The sequence below is a fragment of the Protopterus annectens genome, chromosome 4.part0 (assembly GCF_019279795.1).
Source record: "Protopterus annectens isolate FY-2018-M chromosome 4.part0, PAN1.0, whole genome shotgun sequence".
Classification (NCBI taxonomy): domain Eukaryota; kingdom Metazoa; phylum Chordata; order Ceratodontiformes; family Protopteridae; genus Protopterus; species Protopterus annectens.
In genome coordinates, this window is record NC_056733.1 from 309,305,081 (window position 1) to 309,328,432 (window position 23,352).

At 38.4% G+C, this 23,352-nt stretch overlaps 1 protein-coding gene across 3 annotated transcripts in view; it reads left to right on the plus strand.

The window, feature by feature from the left end:
• Nucleotides 1-23,352, plus strand: part of TTC28 (tetratricopeptide repeat domain 28) — a 1,879,863-nt gene that overhangs the window by 812,961 nt on the left and 1,043,550 nt on the right. The window lies entirely within an intron of this gene.

Consider the following 23,352-nt stretch of genomic DNA (forward strand, 5'->3'; position numbering starts at 1 on the left):
GTTGAGAAAAGGCACTTTATAGTGACATCTAATTTATGAGCAGCCCTGGCTGGATGACTTGTTGAAAACTGTAGTTGAGTTAGTCCTATCACCCAGCCACCCAAGTCTTGTTAGTGTTTACAGAGCACAAATCAGAGCTGTGCTGTGATGATATTATACAGATCTTCTTGTAGCTCAACATAGCTCAGCATTTCTGTCTCTCACCACAACACTGATGACGTTCACTATTTATAGGTTTTACAGCAACACTTCCCAGTCTCTTCCCATCTGTACCCCTTGGTCATTATGGAGCAGCTAAGGCATAAAGAATCCCAGGGACAGCTTTTCACTTATCTTATCTAGAGATGTGGATAAAAGATAAAAGTCACCAGTTGGTTTTAACCCTTGGACGATGAAAAGTGCAAGCTGGCTGCTGAGAAGGTGGTGGTGGGCTGCACTGGGGGCATTCCCTACAGAAGCATATGCTGACATCATTGTGGGTGGGGCCTAGATTCTCATAAAAATGGGGAGACCATATCCTTTCGTTCTGCCACAGGATACATCATCTAGCAACCAGACTTGCTTTGGAAGGATGGGCAGAATGGGCACTGTGGGATGTTTGTCAAAAAATGCAAAACAAAATAGATAAATATTAAAAATTGGGCAGTGCAGTCAATCAGTAGTTTAGGTTTCTGCCTCTCATTGCCAGAAAATGAGAGTTTCAATAAAGGATATTCCATTTTAATTCAGCTGTGGACTACCTACTATTTTCTATTTCATTATTTTGTAGCACGTATTTTGCTGTTACATTTTACAGTTTGAATTTTATTACATGAACTAAGTGCATAACATAATTCAGGAAGTGAACATCACACCCTCCACACTGCAAAGTTTCTTCTTGGTTTGAGAGTCATGCTTAGCTTCTAGTTACTCTGTCAAAATTTTCTGTTGTTCCCCCCACCCCACGCCACACACACATTGTCTGGCTGTTTTTCAGATGCTCTACATTCTTTTCACCTCGGAAAAAAAGTCTTCTGTAAAACTTCTCCCTTTGCTTTTGTATTTCAGGCTGCGGCTCAGAAGAGTTTGAGAAAGAGCCGTTCAGTTACTCAATTAATTAACAAATGAATTAGTTAAAGAAATGCTGCAGAATGTGGGAAAGAAAAAATACGGTGCAAGCAATGAGTCACTTGAAAAGTGAGATTGTGTCCCAAAATTGCTTTTATAGATGCACTTACCTTAATAAAAAATGTTTTTTTTTGTGCTCAATTCCAGTGTTCACAAATTCCACAGTTGTAACTTAAAATTTTCCTTGCCCTTCTCATCACATGTTCTGTGTCAGCTATGTAAGAATTCCATATATAATAGGGAAGGTGCAAAATCTTTACTGAAGATATGAACATTAGTGCACCTGCCAGACTGAAGCATGCATTTGCCAGTAAGTATACTCTGTGAGCAGAACTGGCTGCTACTTTCCATTCGATCATTGAGCTGTCATTGAGATAAATGGGTGCTCTGATACTTACTGGCTTCAAGATCTTGTGATGGGGTGTATGATGATACATGAGGCAGATGAAGCGAAGAGGGTCCCTCGCAAGACAGAGGCCTCATTAGGCATTCCTACCCCCACATGTATGCACCCAAATGTCTCGCAGTGTTATAATAAATGCAGAAGATGGAGAGATGGCTGTGACAGCTTTTGTTGACAAAGCCTGCTTTTATCATTCTTCCACAGCAGAGCTGTCAGATCTGTGCGCTTGCTTATAGAATGTGATCGTTCATGGCATTGAAGTGTAATATCCTTTCTTGCATCTGAGTAGAGCTGAATGTCAGAATTAATATATATACTCAAGCATTTTATTTTTCTTTTGTGCTGCTATTTTTGCTTCTTATCACTCTGGAATTAAAAGTGACTTGTCCTACATTTCAAAATAAAATTTCATCTGGTTGTGCTACTTCTGCAGATCCAAAGTGGTGGTGCTGAAATTGTGCGCGGCTAAGGTGGTACACTGGCCTGTCAACACGTCAGGATCAGCAACACTTTTGATACACTAGAAATAAGTGCTCACCATTAAGTGTACGAAGACAGCATGTGTAGCAAGAAGAAATTTCACTGGATGCTGCTTATCCTCGTCTTACCTTCATACTAAGTTTGGGGGGGGGTTACAGTACAGCTGTAGAGCTTGCCTTTTTGTCAGCTATTTATAATTGATAACACCCAGCTTGTAAACAGCAGTAATGTGGTGACAGGCATGAAGTGCAAGATCTGCAGAGCTATGTGTTAAATTTCTATTGGTAACGCCATCTGCATCTACTCCAGAAATTATCAGAGACTGGAGCATTAACAGACACACTGCACAAAAAGTCCAGCTAATCACAACTTTTGCACTTAATACCCAAAATACAGTCTAGCAGTACTGAACCATCCTGATATTTGCCTAACACAACTCTGCAAGTTCTCGTACACTTGTCTTTGGTGCAGGAAAAATAGAAGGTTGCGGGTTCTACTCCCACTCCAGGCAATTGAATTGCTGAAAGTGCAGCACAGCATTAGAGGAGTGTTGCACTCCTGAGTGTGTAACTTGTATGAGAGATTAAAACAAAGATCCCTTCTCCTTGATTCGCTGGTAGGTGTGAAAAATCCTACTGCACCAATCAAAAAGTGTGGGTGAAGTTTCCCTAGTAGTAGAAATACCACCTTGGATGTCCTCTGAAAAGAGGCATCTAGCCTAATGAGACTAACCTAGTCATCAAAGGAGGGGTAAATAGATAGATAGAAAGGTAGACAGACAGATAGCTAAAACTTGTAATTAATGGAGTATAAGACCTGCTTCTTCTCCCAGGTGGTTCCTAGGTTGTAGCTGCTTTGTACTGTTTTATTTATTTATTTTTTTACTCCATACAGTGTTTTAATGTTGGCATGAAGAGTGACTAAATAAGGCACCTAATACAAGCATACTGAAAAATGTGCCAAATTATTTTGTATTTAGTTTGTTTGTAGATTGGGCAAGACCACTAATCTCAGATGGACATTTTCAGCCACAGTCTGTTAAATAACAATATCACACAAACATGAAGTAACAAAGATACGTTACAATGAACAGTATTATAAAGGTAAGTTACATAGATAGATATATGTGGATACTGCGGTGGTGGTGCTGCGGTAGCGTTGTCGCCTCACAGTAAGACGTTGTCCTGTTCGATTCTCAGCTAAAGCTTCTTCTGTGTGGAGACATGCGTGAATGGGCGTACCTTCTTTGAAGGTTGTGCGTCAGGGCTGGCAACTCAGTACGTAAAAATCTACTGCCAATCATTAGCAGACCGGAGTTCCGCTGTGGCGACCCCTAACCAGGAAAAGCCGAAAGATACAACAACAACAACAACATAGATAGATATATGTGGATTGTTTGTCAGATTTAGGATGAAACATTGCAAAAGTGAAATTACTGAAGAAATATATGCAAACAGAAGTACACACACAATCAAATGTTGAAACTAACTATTGTAGTATGGTAAATGCTTAATCAGTAACATACTTTTAAACTGAATTGTGAATTAGAACAGGGTTATTTCAGACTGTTATATGCATTATATAAATGCATTTAATTAATTGTTCATCAGCTAGAAAGTTAAAATAATATAGTTCAACAGGGAGGCAATGTAATATTTTATGTTTATGCAACTTAGCATTTTAAAGATGGAACAGGTAGTCATTTGCTACAGGTATTCTGGAATTTTTTCCTGAATTCCTATAATTGAGCATCAGTTTCTGATATTGTTAGGGAATAAATCTCAATGACGGGGCCCAGACAGGAATATGAAAGCTCAGTGGAGGTCAAGTTGAGACTATAAGCTTGTTGTTTTTTGTTAGGAGTTGAAGAAGGAGAGAAGAGCAGTGTTGTTGTTATCAGAGCATATAAACCCTGTTGGGATAATTGGAGGAGATTACTGTTTACAAGATAAGTTAACATTTGTGAGTGGATTCATTTTTCTAGGACTTTTGAAAGGAGAGAGGGTATAGAAATTGATATGAGATTGGAGATGTCAGTAGAGTGCCCACATTTGTGTAGTGTTAGAATAAAGGAATGTTTCCAGACTGAAGGAACATGGGATTCCTGGAGTCATCTGTTAATTACAATAGCAATAGAGTGAGCTAAGATGTCAGCTGCTAGCTAACTTGTGCCAAAGTGAAAGCTTATTCTGAGTTATTTGGTGGTGATACTCTGCTGTAATTATATAAGCAACAGTGTGACTCTTGCTTTATCAGAATACATCACTTGTGTATCGCAGCAGGATTGTTGCACATGTAGTAGGACAACCGAAGTATAATTCATGTACTGCAGTAGTGTTGTACCTTTGTACTGCAGTAGTATGTAGCCTGTGCATTAAAACATTAGTGAAGCAACAGAATCCACTACGTGTACTACAACAGTACTTTAACCTATGTACTACAGCAGTACTATAACAAATGTACTACAACAATATGTACCATGCATAGTATAATGGTATTGTAGTACATGTACTACTGCATTAGTGTAACTTATGTGCAACATCAGTATGAATTGTCATTATTGTTCATATTGTTTATTATTAATGGAGGTTTTTAGCATGTAAAAACACTGTTATTTGAATAACATATTTGTTCTGATGAAGTCTATGGTGGACGAAAGCAAATAAAAAGTTTTTTACGCTCAAACCCATTGGTCTCCTATTTCTGAGCTTGCCTCGGTGGATTTTGTCTTATATATATATATATATATATATATATATGTGTGTGTGTGTGTGTGTGTATATATATATATATATGTGTGTGTGTGTGTGTGTATATATATTTATATATATATATATATATATATATTTGCAGACTTGGTGTGCACACGCACATTAACACTGACCTACTGACCTTCACTCAAGCTAAGGACAGAGGCACAATTTTGTGTTTAAAAAATGGTACCAGGAACAGAGATAGCATTTGTAGAGGTGTTTAGTTTAATTAGTTTAATTGCATATGTGATCCATCTAGAATAAATTTAATCCTCGCCCCACTGAACAGAGGATCCTTACTTTATTATGCTTATAGACTGTCCACTTTGGAAATGCTCTTTAAACAATCCTTGGCTTCTTTGCCAAAAGGCAGAATTATTTTTCGCTTTTGGAGCAGAGCTTCTTGCTTTTGCATGATATATTATGACCCTAGGAAATCTAGAAGGAATGTCTTTTCATGACAAGATTTCAAGTCCTAAGATATGTTTGTTATATACTGTAAAAATGAAGCACCAGTGTTCTGTGCTGGGCTAAGAATTAGGTTGAAATAAGAGTGTCATTTTCTGTATCTTACAGTTGATTTCAAAGATGGCAGCCAGTTCTGAGGAACAGAGTGTTCTACAACAAAGATTTAAAATTGGCTTAAATGGAAGCTCTTGCTGTCATCCTTAAAGTAGACGGTAGATATTGTGTGTTTGTATGGGTGTCAAAGGAAAACTTTCATACTGTAACTGGGTTAGAGGGGAGGAGTCTTACCCTAGCCATTTCATGTAGGAGAGGTTACCTTCAACCAAATATGAGGTTACCATTGTATATGAAATGCTCTTCCCCAAAGGCTTAAGTGTAGGAAATGTATTAATCATTATGAGAACTCTGCTCTCAGTAAGTATGCAAAAGCATGCATTTCAGCTCACTTTTTTGTTGAAAGCTATTCAGATCCTCTTTTTACACGCATTTTACTGTGTGTGCAACATCTCAGCTGAGTCATCTAACTACACAGCAACAATTTTCTAAGCAAAAGAAAGGTTGTTTTTCAGATCACCGTAGTATCTCACCTTTGACACACAGTTCTTACATAGTTAAAAGCTTCTGTAGTTCCATGTCCATCTGTAAGATGCTGTGTTGCCACCATTGAACTATCTCATTATATATATAAGCACAATATGATTTTCTAACAAGTGGGCAAATATATGATGTGTCCTCGTTACGTAGAGGAGGGATGGTAATATAACCTCTCTCTCAATACATTAACAGGCAGATATTTTGCTACAGTGCAGCTTGATTTTTTTCTGTTGGCAGATGCATGCATTATAGAAAACACTGTACAACTGTGAAATTTACTTAAGACCCAGGAGGCTGCAGAGAACATCAAATAACCCCTGCAGTCTCCACCTCCCCCTTTATGTATTAAGTTCTTAAGTGACTGTGGAATAGCATTGCATTAGCAGACTCACTGTAATGCAGAAGTTGTTTAATGGCTGGAATTGCATCCCATGTCCCCTGCTAATCAATAATTTGCTGTCAGGGAGATAAATGGAATGGGCTTGCACAGCCGATAGATTAGAGAGAGTCGAGTACTATATGGGGTCAACCTTCGATGGAGGACTGCAAGGTAGATGGGCCAGAAAAGCCTAAGTAAAATGTCTGAGCAGTTCTAATGAAATATGATTATTTACAGTAGTAATTTATTTTTCTGTGAGCTTAGATTCTGTAGTATGCTTGCCACTTTCCCAAGATCCGTAGAGCCAACAGACTTTATGAAACTGCTTTGTAATGCTCAGTAGAATACTATACTGCATGATAGCTTTCTGGGTATAAATCAAATTTTCTAACCCAAAATTAGGTAAGGAAAAGATACATTTATTTATGTAGCAGTCAGCTTTACTGAATGAGACAGGCTTGTGTTAAAATGTAATAAGATCAAAGCACTTTGTTTTTAATTTAATGCTACAAAGTACAATCTCAGATTTAATCTTTTTGTCCCTGTTGCCTGCCAGTTGTCAGGCCCCTTTCAACCTATGGACCCATTTATTCCCTCATCACTGAGGGTGAGAGGCAACCAAGAGGATCCAGCACTTAAGTAGATGTCAGAGGTGGTTTCGAAGATTTTCCCTTTTGGTCCTATATTCCCCTGCACATAATCTGCTCAGCAAGGGAAGCTGGGATGTGCCTTGAATTGCTGTGCTGAGAAGTCCCTTACTTCTGTGAGGGATGTCACCAGTAAATAACCCTACCCACCAGTCTCTAAGTATGGGGTGTAGTTTCTTCAGTCTCCACTGGAGAAATTGTGCTCCCTGGGCACGGACAATGCGTCTCTCACCAGGCTACTCACCTTCATTCCTCTTCTTTACTGCCTGCTTCTTCATTGCTAGGGCCACTAATAAAACCCCTGTCATATGGGTTGTAGCCAGGTTTCATTCCTCTGCACCATGAAGCCATCCATATCGAGTGTAGATGTTAGTGGTTGATATATGTTAAGATGGTGCAGTTTTTGTTCTCATCAGTTATCTGTATTGAAAACAACAGTAGAAAAATCTATCTGAATTTTGGGTGCAAACCTGTCATTTATTTGTTTGCATGAAGACACATTTACCCAGATACCTCCACATGCACATACGCACACATGCACAAAACACACTTTCTCCTGCCAGTGTCATCTCCTGAATGCAGTCATTATACCACTTTATTTGCCTCCTTCACCAAGGTCCCACTTCATGTCCATAATGGATATGTGCTTAATCTTTTTAACTAAGAGAATAAAAAACTCTGCCCTATTAAACTTAGCGTTGGCACTTTACCAATCTAGATTTGGCGAACACAGTGCTAATAGCTTCCCAGACTGCTGCACATTCATTCTGTGTGCATGTTCCTGTGTTCAGACTTCTTGGATCATTCTCTGCAAATTAGAAATGGATAGTATGCATATATCTTCATCATTCCAGTATCATCTTCTGTAACGTATGGTGAAAGTTAGTCTTAAAAGGGGGTAGGGTACTTCTTATCTGTCTGGCATGTGCAGATGAGAAGTTGCATGACTCCCAGAGCAAGCAAACCACTGACCTTGGAAGATCTGGCACATTTATGTGGAGAAATAAGACTATGGGCTGCTAAGATGCTCCATCCTTTCATCCTGTCTTTGATCCTTTCAGTCTTCATTTGCCTACTATTAATATCTCAGGAAGTCAGTTAACCAACATTGTTCTAAGTTTCTTCATGTAAGTAGCTACATGTGCCTAGTGAGCTTATTTGTTTAGCAGTACAAAGTGGGTTAACATTCAGATAGAAAGACATGCATAATAGTATCCTTTGGAAAGTCATCCATCTCTGGTAACTATCATATTGACAACACACCCTTTAGAGTTGACGCAGTAGTCAGGGACGTAGGGACATACATAGAATGTAATCTAGCCTTTGATCATTACGTGTCTACAGTGGTGGGGAAATCATTCTATGTTGTGCAACCTATAAACAATGGTATGGCATCTAAGTCCAAGGAAGTCACTGTTCCACTGTATTCAACATTCATCAGACCTATCATTGAGTACAATGCTCACTTTGGTATGCACCTAACCAGGCATATCCAACAACTGGAACATCCACAGAGGTTCCTCACTAAAAGAATACAGGGTGTAAGTAATATGTCCTATGCAGACTGCCTCAAGGCTGTATCCCTGTATTTTGTCTCCTACAGGCTTTTGAGGGGAGATATATGCCTGTAATGCAGGTCATTGTCAGACTCCACTCTGATGGACCTCCTGTATATCCACAAAACAAACAGTACCAGAATTACTTATTCTAAAGACTTAAACCTTGCCTGTGATATAAATAGGACCTGCTGGAGAGATGGGTATGTATCCCAGATACTACCCCGTCTATGAAACAGACTCACCATCCATGTGAAGCAGAGTTCCTCCCTAACTCAATTTAAGTGCAATTTGGACAATTGGATGGGAAAACAGAAATTCAACCCTAGTTTGGCACCTACGTCTCTAATGCAGTCAAGTAACCTGTAAATGGTTCATCTTCCAGGCCCATGCTTACACTTATCAAGGGTATCAGAACTTGTCAGAGATTTGGGATGCATGGCTAGGTTTAAAAAGGCCCTTGTGGTCATTAGCTTAGTAAATACCTATGAACCTATAAGATACATTGAGCAATAGTAAATGTAGGACCCACTAATACTCCTTATTTTTAACAACCATAAAATTTTCTTTCAGCTTGTGTGTGTCCATCTGTCTGTCTCTTTTTAAGTATCAGAAATGTTTTGATGTGCTATATATGCACCATATATATATTATGGTACAATCTTAATGGTAGTGTTTAATAATGCCTATAGATAACATAGGGCAGGAAATCTTGGAAAAGCAGAGTCGATTATGAATCATAGGGGAGATGCTGTTAAAGGAAGGGATGAAGGCCTACAATGTCAGACACATTTGCTTTTCATAGAGAGAGATTTCAAGACCAAGACTGGAGACACTTGGATAATTCTTACAAAACAAAGCTGTGGAAAATACCAGGATAATCAATGAAAAGTCATAAGAATCTACCCAAGGAGTACCAGGAGCAAAACTATGATTATTCCCAAGGAGTACCAGGAGGAAATCTACGGATCTATCCCAAGAATACCAGGAGCCAAACTGTGGATCTACCTAAAGAATACCAGGAGCCAAACTGTGGATCTACCCAAGGAGTACCAGGACTCAAACTATGGATCTACCCAAAGAGTACCAGGAACCAGTGGCGGCTGGTGACTTCAATTCAAATGGGGGCTGCAGGAGACAGCTGAATGAGTGGGGCCAATGGGAAGGGGTGTGGCCAACTTGAAAGGAGTGGAGCTATGCTCAAAACCACAAAAACTGGAACTTTAATTAAATATGCTGCCCTGTGTGCCAAACTGTCATTATGAGAGTCCAGTCAAGACAAAATGAAGTGTAGAAGAAAAAAATATTTCAATGCATTGGCTACATTACAGCTTACTTAATATCTAGATGGAAACATTACTTTCAAATACATTACTGGAATGCCAGTCAAAATCAAGAATAAAAAAAACAAGCAGCACTCAACTCAAACCATTTCTCTTTGCACTACAGTTCTAATTATAATTTATATTCAGCTTTATAAAAGTACCAAGTAACATGCTGAATGTAGCAATCTCTGCAATACCTCCACTTGTGAAAATGATTCTTATCCAAAACAGACCTGCTGCCTGACAACAGCTATCTACTTGTTTCAAGGGGAAAACATGATCAAAGTTAAAAATGAACAGCAAACAAAAAACAAGCTCAAGGTAAATTGCTTAAAGGATTACTGCACAGGTTATGGACCACACATGATAGATTGGCATTCTGTTTAGTTTATGGGTAAAGCCTGTAAAGATGACTGCAAGTCTCCAACAAATGTAATGAGCTTCTGAAAATACTGTACTCCTGTCCTTTATTACAATTACTGCCATATGCATTTCAATACCTAAGGTTTATACGTTGTCTGGTTATGTAAATATTCTCTGCATGGCAACAACAAAAAGGCTTTCAGTGTTGGTAATTTTTTAACAGTATGCTTATTAAAGCTTACTTGCATCTTATAATCTCAGACAAGCTTACCTGATAATCATTAAAGCATTGCTACTTAAACACAGAGCAACAGGCACTGCTACAGCATCCATTTTCCAAATAATAATAAGAAGCATAAATCAACAGTATAAAAATATATCAGAAAACCAAAACATTCCGCAAAATCAAGGACAGATGAAAAGCCACTGTCGTACTTGTGTCTACCTTGGATGGGGGGATACTCTGCACACTTACACTGTATAACTGCTCCTTGCTTTGCTTGGGCACATCCAGAGTCACTACATGGGGGAGTGGGGTGCAACAAGTATGTCACAATTTGAAATGTCTCTGGCTGATGGTGATGGCCCTGACACATTTGTCATACCTCTCAACCTCAGAGCAAGAAATCTGGACAAAGGCCTAAAAATAAGGACAATTTTTAAATATTGCTGTTATAAACTTAGAAAGATAGTATAATAGTAGGTCTTCCATTAGTATGAATTTGCTGAAGAGTATGAAATCTGAAACTCAAATCTCTGCCATTATTTTCTAACAGCAGTCTTTAATGATTTGCCACTAATTTGCCAGAAAACGACAATTTTATGAAAAACAGACCAAAAATGTGATGCAAAAATATAAAATAGCCACACAATACAGCCGGGAACATGTCAAAGAAGGGACACTTTTTTAATATCAGTACTGTTAACTTGAGCAGCTGACAAAATAAACAAATCTACATGCATTTCTGAAATAAAAGTAATCTATAACTCTGATCATTACAATTATTTATTAATTGTAAACCCTCCATGTTTTCTTCCAAAATTGCCATTTTGTGGAGGGATTATTAGGGGATGAGCAACATTTTGAACCGTAATTGGGTTCAGTTGAGAGGTTTGACAATACCTAATTCTATAAAGTGATTTATTTGCATGTACCTCTCAACCTCTCAATGCAGGAAATCTGGACAAGGCCAAATATAATGTGGGAACATACAAACAGTACTAAAAATTGCTCTTGTATAAACTTACACAGTTGATGGAATAACAGGTCTTGCTTTAGCATGCAAATTTCTGAAGGGTATGAAGTCTGAAACTCATTGTCTGTCATTATTTAGTGACTTCATTCCTAAATGATTTGCCAGAAAACTGCAAATTTTATGAGGAATAAACCAAAAATAAGAAGCAAAAATCTATTCATTCTGCAAAAATCTGGACATTTGAGAGGTATAGTTCAGTTAGGGCTGTCTTTCAGTTTGCCAGCCTTCCCCCCTCACAAAATCATGGTTGAGTGGGGTCTCCCACCCCTGCAGCCATTCTACTGTCCCATTACTTGGCTGTTTCACCCCATTTGCCATAAACACTAATGTGCATACTGTTTTACTTCTACGATGATTTGGATTTCATTTATAAGTTTTATTTTACATTTTACAGTACAAACACTAATAGACATCTGCTAAACAAAGCAATGCAGTCTCACAATGAAAATAGACTTAGCATTAAAACTTCTCTACCCTTGAAACTCACATTCATTGAAACCCAAATTCAAAGAAAATGCATCTGGCCAGTGGAAGATAAAGATTAGCTTTGTGCCATTTTCATATCATAGGTCCCTTGCACATGAAACATGCATGTGTTCTTTGATACACCTTCCTGATTGTATTACATTATATTCCTTATATAATATAGTACAGTTGTTAAAGGGTGTTTAAATATATTGTTTTGAACATTTGAACAATGAAACATAATACATGCAGCAGTAATGACAAAATTGCCCAGTTCAGAACATTTCCATCGTAAAAATCTACTCAAACGTCTACAATCCACCAGTATCAGCAAATATGCACAATCTCTGCAGAAGTAAAAGTCATCTAAATAATTCCACATTAAAGAGATCTGTAACTAATGAAGAGGTTGCTGCTGGCAAACAACTTTATATTTCATTGTTTCATCTACAAATAGTGTCTGCTGCTCTTGAGAAATACATTGCGTATGTTACATTTAAAATGATAAGCTAGTAATATTGCAATAGGGAAAGGCTGGCAAACTGATAACAGTTTCATAGTTACAAGGTATCTCTGCCAAAGAGGACATTCTCAGGACTGCAGCATCCACTCCCATTAAATGTACAACACAGTACAGTAATGCATCTACATGCTGTGGAAGTAGAACTCACATCCTTCTGTGTCAAACGCAAGTACACTACCTGTTGTGCTATTAACAATAGAAGCAGACTCAGCATAAGTAGCACTAAACATCTCTTTCCCTGAAGCTCTCAGCTCCTTGTAAAATCCACTCGACTCTCAACTGTATCTCTTAACTTTGCAGCACAAGAAATCTGGAAAAAGCCAAAAATTATTTGGGGGTGGGGGCAAAAGCCCATAAACCAGGGACACATTTTAAACATTGCTTGTACAATCTTGGAAAGCTGCTAGAATAAAATGCTGTTTTACCACCATGCATTTAACTGCCAAGACTTGAACCTAGGACCCCTGTGCACTACAGTCAGAGCAACATACCACTATGCCAAACCAGCTTTTTCTTGAAAGACAGGAAGACTGAAACTTAAATGGCTATCATTTAATGAATTCAGTTCTCACCATAGCTCTCAACTTTTTAGCATAAAACACCTGGACAAAGCCAATAATGGGGGAATACATCCCCCAAACATATTCAGCAAATTCAGTTCTCACCATAGATCTCAAAGTCTTAGCACAAAAAGCATGCACAAAACCAATAATGGGGGAAAACAGCCCCAAAAATCGGGACACATTTCAAATACTGATCTTATAAACTTAGAAAATTGCTAGAATAAAAGGTTTTGTGGTATCATGTACTTTCTGAGGAATATGAAGTCTGAAATTCAAATGCCTGTCATTATTTAGTGAATTCAAAATCCAGAAAATCACAGATTTTATGAGGAACAGAACAAAAAAAAAAAAATGAGGCAAAAATCCCAATATTTTTCATAAGTGGTGGTGGATATGGAATTCAAGCTCTTGCTACCTGCATCCAAGGTACAGGGTTGGAGCCTGATTTATTCTCTAGCCACCACGTGTATTTCCTGGGTTTCTCTCTAGCCACCAGGTATATTTAACTGGGCACACACACGAAGTACTTGAGCTTGGAGTCCATTTGTCAGCTTCAAGATCCCTTCCTGCAGCATCTTGCAATACAAGTCCCAGCTCTGTTGAAATACAAAAGCTCTTCCTGCGAGAGCAGCTATCCAACTTGCAGATGCTGCAATCCGATCCCCTTCCATTGTATGTAACTGCATAGACTTCTGGGTATCTCTTTAGTCTGACACCTTCTTCCTAATCTGGACTACTGTTTAATGAGTCCGGATTCCTGCATGCATGCGTGGAGTTCCGGGAATGCTGAGCATGCATGCAAGGAGTTCTGGGACTCGCTATCATTTTTTTATTTCATTTTTCTTTTTTTTATTTCATTTTTCTTTTCTTTTTACAGCTGGGGGTGGCTGCAGTCCTACAGTCCAATAGCACGAGCTGCCCCTGCCAGAAACCAAACTGTAGGTCTACCAAAGGAATAGCAGGAACCAAACTATGGATCTACCTAAGAAGTAATAGGAGTACCAAGAGCCGAACTGTGGATCTACCCAAGGAGTACCAGCAGCCAAACTGGTGGTCTACTGAAGGGGTTCCAGAAGCAAAAGTATGGATATACCCAAGGAGTACCAGGGACCAAACTGTGGATCTACTCAAGGAATACTAGAAGCCTTATTGTGGATGCATTTGGGGGCTGCAAGGCAGCTTGAGCAGAGGTGTGGTACCAAGCCTGTAAACTGTAAAGACCATTGTGTTTTGTTGAGAGACTTTTAAAAATAGACTAACAAATACAGAACTGAACTGTCAGTAACTAGATGTATTTTAGCAAGTGTACTTGTTTTAAGTTGAAAATGATCTTTGCAAGGAAGTTTCATTGAATTTGTTTCTAAGATATTTGTAATAATCTGAGATCCAATGGTGTGTGCAGTCAATGATCTGTGACACACATTACTTCTGTCTTTATAGTTATATCACCTTTGTGTTTTGGTGTGTTGTCAGCTGGGGTTCATTTGAATTGCCAGTGTAAGGTGTTTATGTGTTAAATTTGGTTTGAATAAGGATGAGAGGTCTGTTTTGGTTTGTGAAATTTGTGGGTGTGTGTTGGCATGAGATGCCTTGGCTTGATTAATGTATGGTTGCAGCTGTTAAGTTGGAAGGTATCTGCAAGTATTTTCCCAGTAGATGTGTTTTTTTCAGGTTTCATAGATTGTGTTTTATGTACTTGTTGTATTGGGTTTGTTACAGTGCATATTTATTTATTTACACTTTATTGACCAGGTTATGCCCACTAGGTCAATGGCCTCTTATCAAGGAGCCAAGAATCTTTTTCCAAACAGCTTAAAAACACAATAAGAGTAAAAACACTGTGAAACCATGCCAGGGGACTGTAGAACATAAAAAAATGCCAGAAATAACTCTCACATGAAGTATTTCGTACTGCTATTGTCCTTTCTATTACAGAATTTCATCAGGTGATTATATGGTTTGTGTGATCATCGAAGGATAGCAACTGTTTCTGTTCATTGTCCATTTATGTATAGTAAGACAGGACTTCTGCCAGTCCACCTACTCAAGTCTTAACCCCCAGAGGCAAAACTTTGTCATTACCTCATTTCTGGCCTCCATGTAGTACATTCTTGGTTATGGATGCATTCTGCATTAATTGGTTTATATTTAGCTAGCTGTAAAGAAGATGGACACTTTATTGTCTTGTAATCTAAATAATGTCTGGGTTACTCAAAGACACTTAACAGGGCTATGCCATATGTATATTGAACTGTTTATGTCTCTGATATGTTTCCATACCAGGCAGACATATAGAGTGAAAATCAAGGGGGTGGGGGGGCAGCACCAAGCCTTGGAACCACTTTTAATAGCCTTTCAATTGTCAGAGACCACAGGCTGCCCTTTGCAATACTGGGTCCTTTTATTAAGATATATAGTGATGGAGATGTGTCTCATTTGACCTCTGGATAAAGGTGAAATGGTTGAAAGTATAAAATGCTTTCAGATGGTCTAGAAAACACACTTGATAGTTCATTGTATATGCCTGTTAGGCTGAAGTATTTGGCAGTGAAGTAATTAGTTGATATGATAGTGTTTGGAATTCATTCACCAAGCCCAAGGTGTAAATGTTACCAGTGTTGGCAGAAGGGAGGAAGGGAGCATTTAACATCAGGTCAGCATATAGTATGAGGAGGGGGGAGGTGAATGTGTTCATTAAGTACTAAAAGCATATGCATGTTAGCATATTGTTTGCTGAATTCTTTTGGTTGATATAAGCAACAGTGAAACAAAGAGCTCAAAAAATATAGCCTTTATCTTATGTAATTCATACACCTCACCAATTGTGAAGGTTGAACGTCGAGCTGGCACCTCAGCGTTCGTCAAAATCTACTGCCAATCATTAGCAGACCGGAGTTCCGCTGTGGCGACCCCTAACCGGGAAAAGCCGAAAGACAACAACAACAACCAGTTGTAGCCCATAAAGGGTGCAGGATCTACCATAAACAGGACAGCATGTCATATGGTTGGAGTCATTATGAAGTGAGCACACAAATAACTGCCTGGATCACCCTTTTGCCTCATAGAAAGTTGCATATCGTCATCAGTTTTCCAGAACAAACCAAGTTTGGGAATGAAGCAAGTCCATTAAATAAAAGTCTTGCGAACTAATAATTCATCTAGATGAAATTCTCTGCTTACTTTTGATGCTCAGTCCCCAGAAGTTAGATGAGAAAGGATGAAATTATATTTTGTGCTGAGAAGAGAGGTATTACTTTGGCTATTACTTGTGTAGTCACATACATTGGATTTTGTGGAAGCAATATTTATTTTTATATATAGCACTCATCTGAAAATAACCAGATATGTTCAAAAATGCCATTCATTAGTAACTGAAAATATGTGGTTCTTAGCCTGTGTCCTTCTGACAACTTTATAATTTTCATTCATAATCAAAGTAGCCTATAACTTCAGAAAAAAAAAAACGTTCATTTTTTGGAGGTATCAGCATGAATTGCATTATTATTTACACAAAGAGAAACAAGCAAGAAGCTTGACTGGGTGTTAACAATGTTTTCAGTGATTTTCAGTAATTTGCTAAACAGCTAAGCCCATTGGAGATAAATATCCATTTTTGCTGGCGACCAGATAATCACAGTAAGATTTTAAATTTCATTGGGAAGAAGATGATCATATTTTGTCTGGCAATTATCACAGAGGATTAAGGCTCTGAGCTGTTAGCTTCCTGCAGTTAAGGGTACATTGCCTGATTCCCTACTGTACGACTGATCCAGTCACTTGGCAAACAGTGCTCCTGGGTCATCACCAAAATGGGACATTTAAGTCTTGTTGGCTTGCCTCATTAACAAATGTTTAAAAAACTTTTGCCACTGTTAGCGAAATTAAAACATTCTTATTTCAAACTACTAAGAGACTGAAACAAGGGCTTTCATTTTGAGGCCGAGGAGGGTAATGAAGGTGACAGTTATATCTACATCTTCAATGTGTAGTTCTTGAGTAAGTTAAAGCAGCTGACTGTGGGTGTTAAATTTCAGGGTGCCTTCTAAATTTTTGCATCATCAAGTTGAGTGACAAATGTGCTTTGTGATTTTAGTGGCATTGTTGTCAGATTCATCATAAAAAGGGATTCTGTTTCTGCACTTCCAGGCTTCTTTCAAAACTCCTTTGGAAAGAAAGGCATTTGATGAGGTCAGGATAAAGTTAAAAATGTTGTGCCATCATTAAGGTTTTACATTCTGGCAAGTCTTAGAATTATAAATATTGAAAAATTCTGCCTCTCTAGAGAGCCTATTGGGCCAGTACAATGACATGCAAAAAAATAAAAACAGACTTCTCCAGTAAGGCACCCCATGGAGTTAGATCCCTTTCAGGGACCACACTTAAGTAATCTGGAGTCACCACTAGATATTTGTATCAGAGAGGAACTTAGTGCCTGCAGTGATTAAAGAAATAGGCAGGTGAGTCATTCATTAATAATCTGTAATCTCAATATATGTTTTGCTTTATATTTTCATATATCTGCTACAGATTTCTTTATCTTCCCAAGCAAAACTACATATGTACATGAACTGTGCATACTACACCATCTCACACAGTTTAACTCACTTGCAATCTTAATCCAGTTAAAGTCTACCTGCTTTGCTCATTCCATTTGGGGCATACTGTCTTCGTCATTTCCTAGAGGATTGAAGTACAGACACTACACCAGTACAGAGTCATGTAATTTTGTGCCTCAGCTGAAACCTTGCCTAAGAAGTGTAATGTATAGTCTGTCTCTCAGCCTCCTGCATAAAGCTTCCCTCACCCATGGCCAAGTGCCTTATCCTCCATCTTTCAAATGTGAAGCATGCCTTGAAAATATGCAGTACGTAATTCATCTGTGACCCCCCTGTACACAAATTATCTCATCCTTGCTGAAGGCATTAACTACTGATCTCCACGTGTGATGCCCTGCTGTAAAGTTCATGGTGTGCACTTTGTATACGTGCCACCTTTGTATAGCTTATCTCACCCAATTAAAAGGCCTTTGCTGCCAAATACCCCATATGTGAAGCTGTGCCTGCAGTGTGTCTATCATTTGCTCTGCTGCTGAGCCTCCTACACCAAGATTATCTTTTCCTTGCCAAAGGCATTAAATTTTAACACATATGCACCACTCCGCCTGGTAGAACAATTGTACTCAGCTGCTAAGACCAATGGTACCAACTCTCTGTAATGTGTTAAAACATGCTATGTGAAAACACCTGACATCTTATAAGGAGTCTGCCTCATGTCTATTACACCCTTTTGCCTCTGTTCACCATTATTTGAATAAAAGTTTTTAAATAATCAGAATTATCTAGCAACATTGAAAAACAGTTGTATCTTTTCTTAACCTCACGTTCAGATAAAAATTGAAAGCTCTTTAAGCATGAATTCCATCAGTCACTGCTGTCTGCATAGATGGTTGCTGAAAATAGAATTTCTTTTAGTAATTTCCCTGCTATTCAGCAGTGACAGCAGGCCATGTTATAATTACAGAAACCTGGAAGCCTTTGCAGTAAACAAAAAAAATGTCTTCATGTTAAATAAGTCTGCTCATTTTTTGACTCAGTACCACATTATGTATTTTGAGGTTTAATCAATGATTTCTGATAGCTAAATTACAAATCACCCTTCTCGTACGGTGTGAATGAATCCATCAGCACGATATGTGTGCTTTTAAGTTCACTCACTGTGAAAATGATTAAAATGCTGTTGTGCTTGAGTATAGGCAGAGTCAATCCAAATGAAAAAGAAAAGGTTACAGCCTGTAAAATAGCAAGTTCTAAAGATTTGTAAATTGTCTGCTGCTTTTAATACCGAATTGTCAAGGCGTATTAAGGAACATTAATTCATGAAAGTCACTCGGGTGCAGTGGGACAAATATCTATGAAAGAAGTAATGGATATCGGAGTCCGTGTGGTACACATTGGTGCATTATAACCTACCATTACTGTTCTGCTTAGGGGATAGAGATTTACCAGTATTGCCTGAATGTGATGTAATTCTCATACATCTGTGTCAGGTAGTTGACATGAAGTTACTTTTTCACCAAAAAATACCAAATGTGTGAAAAGAAACTCAAACAAAAACTTAAAACTGCTAACTTTGTCCTAGGTGTGCAGCAGACAAATTACTTTCCCCTACATCTCCCATGAGGAGGGTCTACCCTCTTACCCCTTCTGTTATTATTACAAACTTCATGGCCGCGCAGTTTACTGGATAGAGAATTTGTCATGCTGTAACAGTCTCCATTAACAGAAACTGCTTTGAGTAATTTATGCACAACAACTAATGTGGGTAGACAGACAGAAGGCGGTGTTAATTATACTTAATCAGGTTTTGTGAGTGGATTACAGGTGAAGTTGACAAGAGACTTCAGCTAGGCCAGGACTTGGTCACACATAGGAGACAAACAGCAACACTAGAGAGGATGAAATTGTATGAAGACTGAGGAACTGGATACCTTCATGGTAGAACAGTAGAACAACGAGTGTTGTAGATTGGGAAAATATCGGCAGTTATAAAACTGACCAGAGGAGTACCACAGGAGGCTGTCTTGAGTTTAGCACTCTTCAGTATGTTTGTCTCAGATATATCTAAGAGAATGGAGAAGAAATCACTCTAATAAACCATGTCATTGGGGAAGGTTATGGTCCCTCATTTTGGAAAAAATCATATATTTTGCCTTTAGACAAAGGTGGGAAATGTAATGACATATGAAACTACAGGCCTATAGCAATATTATCTGCACTGTCAAAGATATTACAGAAGTATATTCACAAACAAGTCCTTAACTCCATTATAGACAACAAACTCCTCACCCCAACCCAGCATGGTTTCTGTCCTCCTAAACTTAATAACAACAGTAAACTAGAATAGAGACAATGGTGTTGCAGTGTCAGCAGTTGTCTTGGACCATTCCAAAGCTATTGACAACATTTCAGACTACAAGTTTCTACTCAGGCTATCTTCTTTAGGCCCAGGAACCTCATTCCTATCCTTGTTCCAAAGGTACCTCTCAGAAAAATGCAAGCAATAAAATGGAAAATAATATATCCACCTTTTTCTCCATAACAGTTGGAATCCCCCACAACTCATTTCTGGGTCCCCTGATTTTCAGTATTTTCACCAATGATCTACACACGGAAACTAAACTGCACCCATTGTACAGTACGCTGACAATACTACACTAATCTGCCTCTGCTAACAACTTACATGAACTAAAGCAACTAACACAAGAATCCCCAGCTTGTGTTGAGGCCTGGTTAAAAGACTCAGAATTATGACTAAACACCAAAAAACTAAGCCGATCCTATTTACCCTAAAACAGTTAGCTCCCAACAAATGGCAGTTTTCCATCTCTTCCTCCAACAATACTGCTACAGAGCTGGTAACCAACACCAAGCTTCTAGGCATCATAATTGAGAAAAACCTCAGATATGACCACCACATAAAACAGACCATAAAGTTGACCTACCAAAAACTTGGAACGCTCTACAGGATCAAGCCATACTTGACAGATAAATCTAAAGCAACCATAGCTTCTTCCTTTCTTCCTACTACCCTGGTTTATGCCACACCCATTCTTATTAAACTGCAATCCACCTTGCTCTCCTCCTTAGATCGATTTTACAATAAAATAGCTAAATTCGCCTCTACCCACAGCTGTAGAACTCACCAGTGTATACCTCTAAAACATCTTCATTGGTTTGAGCTACGACACTTCTGAATTCACCCACAGTTGGTAACTACCCCTAAACTCCTATAGCATCTGATAAGTGCCCGAGCCAAGTAGATCACTGCACTCCACTGACAAGTAGTTACTGACAATAAGTAAGTCTAAGAACACCATAGGGGATAAACTGCACTCCACTTACACCTCAGAAGTTTGGAACTGTATTCCCCCTGCTCTTAGATGCATTCAAAATGCTAAAACCTTTAAAAGTGAACTAAAACATTATCTGTGTGACATTCGGTGATTCTCATGCTCCGCTCCTGACTAAGTCGTTCTCCAACAATTTACTTATATGTCTAACCCAAACCATTACACATACTCTTAAACTTTCAGTAATCAAACTGCCAATTTTTTATGTCTTGGTCTGTCATCTACTTCTCTTAATCTATCCTCTTCTTTTCGCCTTTAATAAATCTTCTGTCATCTACTTCCCTCCCTTCCCCAATACCCTGATCATATCTTCTACGTCATTCTATCCCTGCCATGATTAACTGACTCTCACTAGTCTGACTCCCACTTTAAACACGTAATATGTTATATATAAATATTCAGCTATATAGGTCTAGTTACTAAACTATTTCTGGTATCTTTGAACTGGGTCTATATTAGAAGACCAAATATTTAGGTGATCGAACACCTAAACATCGATCTTCTAATGTTGAAAGCAAACAACGGCAAATGGACGATTTAATGCAGGGAAGGATTTCCTTGGCCGTTCACCGTGGTTTGCTATTTCCCTACTGTTGAGCGATCTCGGCGTTGGTATATTTAGTTAGGTGGGGTGTGGGGGGTGAAGCCCCTCACTTAATTTAGATTTAAAGTAATGTTTTTCATGTTGTGGCCGAGGGACGTGTTTCCCTGGGATGTTCGACATTGTGCAGTTCGATGTTAGAAGATTGATGTTTAGGTGTTCGCTCACCTAAGCGTTCGGTCCTCTAATATAGATCCCTTTGAACCATGTATACTTTTAAAACTATTAATATTGCCTAACTTAATCACTGTTAATGAATTGTACTTTCATTTCTATATACTTTCACACCTGTTTGTGATTGCTTAACTTATCATCTCTGAGTGATTTTATGTTCATTTTTCTTATGCTTAATTACTTCTTAGAAAATAAAAGAACTGTCTGTTTTGCTGACTTACAATTACTGTGGAACTTTTCACCTGGACCTCCTTTGAAAAGGGGCATTTTTGTTTTTGCCCAGTTGGACTATCCCAATAACACATTCAGTAAATAAATAAATAAAATCAGTCTCTGATGATAATACAAAGGTAAGTACAGCAGTAGATTTTCAAAGAGTCTCAGGATGGATTTGGAAAGGAAAAATGGCAGTGAGGTTGATTGTACATCAATGCAAAGTATTGAACTTGGGTCTCAGCAACTTTGGTGTGAAGTTTCAGTGAGGACAGTGGAATTAATGATAAGTGAGCAGAAGAAGTATCTGGGGATGTTGATTATAAAACTGATTAGGCCACCAGAAAGAGAAAATATTAGCTGCAACAAGTAGACTGTTGGGTGTGTTCTCAGAAGGCTAGATTGCAGAAGTAAAGAGGTAATGCTTCTACTATACATGACGTTAGTCAGACCACATCTTCAGTACTGCATGCAGTTCTGGAAGCCATATAAGATATGGGACATCAGGCGGTTGTAAGGAATCCAGAGGAAGGCTGCCGGAATGATGTGTGGGATAGAGGGAGAATGATATGAGCAGAGGCTGTAAGAGACCTTTTCTTACCTGAGTCTAGAAGAAACAGGATGACTATGACATTGGTGCATAAGGTCAGATGGGGATGGATGGGAAGTAGAATGTTAAATGCACTAAAAGGACAAGCTAGGCTTATTATCTGCTTCTGCCATCAAGTAAGTGTAAGGATGAAGATCCTGTTAACTTGCTAAAACAAGAATCATAGCCTCTATGAGAAGTATCTACCAGCCAGAAAAGAAAAGCAGTATAAATTACTAATGGTGAAATAGTTCGTATCTGCAGTGCTTAATGTGACATGGTCTCATTCATCCTTCTCGACCCGTAAGAGTGATATGTCAACTTTCAGTCTACTCAGCTTTGATTAAACTTTATCAGACTTCATTTTCTCCCATTTATCCATAATGCTCAGTGTTCTAAATTCTCTCCCTGATCTAATTTATTTATTTATTTATTTTACATTTGATAACCGGGGTTGTCTGACTGAGCTGAAAAGGCCCTTTTCAGCAGAGGCATGGGGAGAAAAGTTCCACACAGAACAATAATTACAGATACATTTAGACATGATCAGTATACACACACATTACAACAGACATGTTTTTACAGTGGTATGCAGCACATCAACAGTTACAGTGGAGAGAAGAAACAAGAAAACTTTAATTTAAAAAATAAAGGTAATTAATAGATTTGTGGTGTACAACTGAAATTTGGAACATAGGTAGAATACATACATAGTACATAGGTACAGTACATACACTGTACATTAGCCAAAGTTTGTGAGTAAGAGTGAAAACTATTATCAAGTGCTCTAGGTTTAGTTTGTGTACCTTATCTGCTTTCACTAGCCTGGGGAGCAGTCATTGCACTGCCACCTTTGCTTGAGATGTTGCCTAATGACATTTTTAAAGGAGGCTTTGGACAATGTGTTTTGTATGCTAGAGGGGATAGAGTTCCATTTTTTAGCCACTGAACTATTATATAGTGTGTCTCCAAAGCTATTATATC